The sequence below is a fragment of the Panicum virgatum genome, chromosome 2N (genome assembly GCF_016808335.1).
Source record: "Panicum virgatum strain AP13 chromosome 2N, P.virgatum_v5, whole genome shotgun sequence".
Taxonomy (NCBI): domain Eukaryota; kingdom Viridiplantae; phylum Streptophyta; class Magnoliopsida; order Poales; family Poaceae; genus Panicum; species Panicum virgatum.
The window spans coordinates 64,703,105-64,709,161 of NC_053146.1; positions in this window are offsets into that span (position 1 = coordinate 64,703,105).

Below are 6,057 nucleotides of genomic sequence, written 5' to 3' on the forward strand. Positions count from 1 at the left end.
AACTAAATTAAGCATGCAAGTAATCATCCCCAGTGCGTTTCGGCTCTGATACCAGCTGTAGCAGAACCGCCCAAATTAAACCAGCTTAAGTGCGCTAACTATCATTTTAAGTATTAATCAAGCCACCGCGCACTTAAAACGGTGTAATCCGGCAGCCTGCTGGGTTAAGGATCGAAAACAACGGAAGTCTCACCCGAAGGCGGGCACAGATGATTACAAGCAGACTAAAGTTCTCAAAATTAAGTTTACAAAGCAAAGTATTACAATTAAGTTTAAATAAAAGTTATTAGAGTTAAAAGTGCAGCGGAAATTTAGAAAGGAAGTTCAGTTTGAAAACCACGAGATCTACAAAGTCGGGAGGATGTCACATCGAGCCCACCGACGTGAATCCTGATCAGCTTCCACCAACAATAAATACCTGAAAATAGGGTAACAACAAACCATGAGTATACTAATACTCAGCAAGACTTACCCGACACGGGTATACTTTGCCCACTATCTAGACATGCAAAGCTTTTTGGCTCTGGAGTTTGTTTTGCTGAAAAGCTACTAATACTGGATCCTTACTTTCAATATTTTAGCTCAATTTAAGTTTATCAAGTACCAACTAGATTTGCCTGAGCATCTAAAATAAGCATGGTTGATCACATTAATCTTTACAGAGTACCACAAACATATCTCATCATACTTCTCTTCTCATTTTCACTTCTTTACTACGATGTGAAAAAGTGACCAATGTTCTCTTAACCGAGAGAGACGGCGAATCGATCCGATTTAACCATGCAAGGTGGATCTAACTCACACGACACGTGCAGCCACGCTGGACCACATATGTCAACCGTTCCCATCATTGCCCCGACGTCTGAATCACGCCTGCCAAAACCCGGGTGAAGGGTCCCTCACAGTGAACTCCTAGAGAACTAGGAGGCGACATGCACTCCAACACCCGCTATCATTCCACTCCCAGAATAGCAGGTCGCGATTCAAAGTATCGTTGCAAATCAGGTATTTAGTTTACCGTTTTCGACTGCTTCCTACTTCCGGCATGTGGTTAGTACTGTTCAAACTCGGTCAGCAATGCCAACAACGGTATGGTCCTCAATCGACACAGGCGGAGGCTTACTTTCCATCCATTTCATATCCAGAACCAATTCATCTCCGCCCGGTCTTCATTTCTCTTTCCTCATTGATTCATTCTCAAACCACATTGCCACAAGTAACAAGATCTTAAATCTCGCGAGTGACAGGAATCACTCGACTTCTACCGAGATCCTACTTAGCAAAGCATTTCTAACGACATCTGCATACTAGTATTGACCCTCAGGTACCTAGGGAGAACATGCATACTAGAGTTCCATACAACTCCTAGAACGTAAATGCACGAAATACTTAAAATAAATATTGAATACTTAAAATTAGGGTTATGCTCCGGGGCTTGCCTGGGTTTGACACAAAGTCAGTTAGTTAGCTTGTAGTCTTGCACCGGCTTGACATCATCCCAGTTCCAGCATGCACTCCAGTCGGTCCTTCCGTCTTCTGGATTGATCCACCCATGCACCATCTTCTGTCTCGGCTTCAACATTGCCCTCCGGTTCCACGTGTCGCATATTTAGCGTACCTAGATGATATGCAACAATGCAAATGCAATGCAATTAGAGGAAAGAAATGACTGGGCAATCATTTATCGAGTAAACACAACAAACAAACTCAAAAGGCAAAAGAGTTGGTGCTGCAACACGAGAGTTCATTCAAGTATTTTAGCCTGAAGTGTTTCCTTTCAAGCAAAGCTATTAAACTTACTTAGGATGACTAATCGCACATCTAGAACACAAGGAAAATATAAACTACAGACTTAAAATTAACTAACCACAAGAATCGGGGATAAAAACCGAAGCTAGGAACTAATTAAAGATCAAAACTTAACACGCCACAAAGTTCTAGTAGCACAACTTTTCTATCATGAAAAACTACTGATAAGGAGTGCATAAATAAATTACCAACACTTATTGATATAGAAGAGTATTTACCTTAACCCTAGAAAAGAAAATCAAACAACAATAGATCGACAAATATGCACATAGGCCATGCACTTGAAAATTTTTCAGTGGACTACACATACAAAGAGTAATCTACTGAATAAATTTCATAATTTTTAGATCCACTGAACAACCAGTATGAAACAAACTAGCTTAATCACAAACCGCATTTTTAGCAGGGGAAAAATTGACATGTCACAAGCATCAGTATTTTTCTTCTGAAGATCTTGGTTTTAGAAACCTAAAAAAATTTAGTTTGCATTTTCTGCATTTTTCTGTGAATTGTTATGCATTTATGAAATTTTAGCCAAAATAAACAATAAAGAAAACATTATAGGGGGGCTGACAGCCAGGCCCCACATGTCAGTGGGCGCCGGCCCAGCTCCCAGTTCCCCCTCCCCTGCTCTGCCCACGCCGTGGCCATGGCCGTGGCCACGGGCATGCACGGCGGCGGCGGCGCTCCCGTCGGCGGTGCCCGGCCGGCGGCGCGGCAAGGCCGCGGCCAGGGCAGACCGGCGGAGCAGGGCGCGCTCACGGGGCGGCGCAGTGGCGCATGCAGGCGTTCCGCTGCGGTGCCATGGTAGGGGCGACGACGGCGCACGGTGTCCTCGCCAGCTCGGCGAAGGACGGCGGGGAGAGGGGCGGGCTCGCGCCCAGGGAAGCCCGGCGGTCCCGCAGCGCGCGGCGGGGCGTGCGGGCATGTGCAAGAGGGGCCCCGCGGCGTGCGCCGACGGTGGCGCGCGGCGGCCACGGCGGCGAGGTGACATTCCGACACCGGCGGCCTCGGAATCAAGGGGAAAAAAATGCCGGGGAGTAGGAGGAGCTTGCGGGGATGCTCACCATGGGCTCGAATCGGTCGGAGGATGGCCGAAGAGGGAAGTTCAACGGCGAGGCGAAGCTTCAGGGGCGGACGACGATGGCGGATGGCGGCGGCGGCCGATTCCGGCCGGTTAACGACCTAATCGAGGTCGGGGTGGTGCGGCGTGGGTGCGGGGCGAGGTGAGGAAGGTTGGGGCGCGAGGAGTCGAGACGAGGCGGTGAGGAGTGGCCGGCGCGGCGCCGGCAGCGGGCTCTGCTCGGCTTGCTCGGTGTGAGCTCGAGGGAGAAGACGAAGGGGAGGGAAGAACGGAGACGGCACCGGGACAGGATAAGCACGGGCTCACTTGGCGGTCGATCGTCGCGACGGCCGACGCGTGGAGAGCTCGCCGGCGGCCACAGCACCGGTATGGGCGGCGTACGAGCACAGTGATGCACAGGAGAAGCACAGTAACACGTTTGAACGATTTTGACTCGATTTTGACCGGTTGAAACTCCAAATTTCATATAGGAACTTGAAAAATTCCAAGAATGAAAGTTGTTCAAAATTTGATTTTCTCCAACTTTTGTTTTAGGCAAAACTTCATTTGAAAATCAAATCATGGTTTAAAATTTGAAATGTTAAAACCAAAGCATTAATTTTCTATTCAAAGCAAAATGAAAAGTTTTCTTCAAATTTTGTGCTGAAACTTAAAAAAAACATAAACACGAAAGTTTTTCACCACTCCAAACTCTACAAGTTTGTTTTTTAGGCAAAAGTTTATTTAAGCAAAAATTTAAAAGTTATTTTTAAAACATGTTTCATTGGATTTGAAAAATAGTCATCATTTCATGTGTTAACAAGCTAGCAAAAATGTAATTAAAAAATATTTTTTGCATGCACGGTTAGTGTTAATGACGATACCAAACACATGATTAACCTTAACTACAGGTGATTAACACCTGGGGTGTTACACCAAGTCGGAGGGTCGTCGACGGGAATGCTTTGCTTGCCTCGGCAAGACTTCTCTTAAGCTAGCTCTCTCAAGAACTAAGCCTATACAAGTGCACAAAGTACTCTCTCAAAGCTTATCACAAGCTAGATATGACACTAAGCACTTCTAGGATGGTTGGTGATGGATCTTTGCTTGGGCAGCACTTTCTTCAGCTCTTGAGGCTTCCAACCATATGTGACAACCGGTCATGGGGGTATATATAGGCAGCACAAGCAAATATAGCCGTTGGAGAAAAGCTGCTTGAAAAGCCCCTAACGCCGGTTAATCCGACGCTCCTCCAATAGCCATCGTCGGTTCAACCGGTGATACTAAACTGCCCGCCTCAAAAACTAGCCGTTACGTATACGGGCAATCAACCGATGCTGCGTCGGTTTAACCGGTGAGTGTAGTTGTCCTGTGAACTCCGAAAAACCAACTCTCTGGACAACTGCACCAACGTTCACCAAGATCCAATCGTCGGTTCATCTGGTGTATAGACCTTGCCTTAGCTTCTGGATCCATTGCACCGACGTATTCAACTTTCTTCAGCGTCGGTTCAACCGGTGCACTCTGCTAACTGAGCCTTCTTTGAGCCCATTGCACCGGTGAGTGTAATTTGCCTCACGCCGGTTTAACCGGTGAGTGCAAATTACCTCTGTCTTGGTCCTTCCGACCTGATTTCTTCGGGGTTTTGTATCTTTTCATCCCTTGGACCTATAAGCCTGATAATGATCATCTTAACACATATATTAGTCCAAGTGTTGTGTGTGTCATCAATCGCCAAACCATTATATTGAAATATGGCATGAGAGGCCATTTTCGCTACAATCTCCCCCTTTTTGGTGATTGATGATAACACAACCAAAGCAAGCAAGATGAATTGCAAGAATAAGAAATTGGTACCAAATTGAAAAGTTAGAAACTATTTAGCTTGCTCGGATGACATTTCAATGCTCATTTTAAAAGCCACCGGCATTTGATTAGTCCATAGGACGAGATGCTTCCGGCTTGATAGCAATTATGAAACAATGGCTTGTGGCCAATGTAAGACAATTGTGTGGTTTGAACCATATGAGCAATGAAAATTTTTGTACCTTAGTCTATGGGATCATCAAATTGCACTTCTCCCACATATTGACTAAGTACCTCCCCCTATCACCATGCATCTTTTTGCATTGCATTTTCCATTCCCCCCTTGCTAATGGCATCATTTACTCCAAACTATTTGCTTGCTTTTAGGGTACATTTCTCCCCCTTTGTCATCAAACACCTAAAAGCTTCATAACCACTAACAACAAGAAGCATTAGTAGCAAAAGGAATTTACTAGTGATAGAGTGTTATACCCACTAAATTTGGCATATCTCTCTTTGTTTGAACAAGCTCCCCCTTTTTCAAAGCTTGTGGCACTTCTCATCTTAACACCAATTGTGGTGCCAATTGTGACTTGTAGGGGTAGTGTTCAAAAGAAATTTGAACTCATGGAGATAGCTCTAGGTGACTACAACAAATAGCACTTGTAAAGCATATTAGTCACACAAACGTAAGTTATAGAGTTAGCTCCCCCTAAATGTGTGCATTAGTGTTTGAATCACTTTAAACAAATGTATGCATTTGTAATTCACATAATGGGGATTTAACTTCATAACTTGCTAATCATGGCATCATAAGCAAGCAATTGATATCAAAAGCATTTTTACCACGAATATGAGAGATATCAAATTGCAAGATATGCTATGAAAGACATATGCCATGTAAGAGAATCAATTAAGCTCATGTAGGTTACAACAAGATATGAATAAGGCATGGATAACCTACCATGTGAAATTTCTAAAAAGGCATATCAAATGAAAGATAACAATAGTAAAGATAAGATCATGATATCCTAGAGAGGCATTGAGCTACAATGGTGCATGAAGGATATCAAATGAAATGAGATCATCCTTTTACCTTGCTCATTACCTCATATGTAGGGGAGGGGAATTTGGGTCACTAATCTTTAATCCATAACTTGGCTTTAATTCAACTTTGCATGATGCATCCCTACTTATGCATCCCAAACCTTGCCAAGCCTCCAAATTCCCCGTTATGCTTGTTTGGCGCCTAAGTTTTAGGGATCCAAACCTTTTGAGAGCCATCCATGGTATGAATAATATCCTTGGGCACCCAAATAGGCCGGTTCCATCCATATGTTCTCCACCCCATGACATGAGCTACCACCTTGCCATTCTTC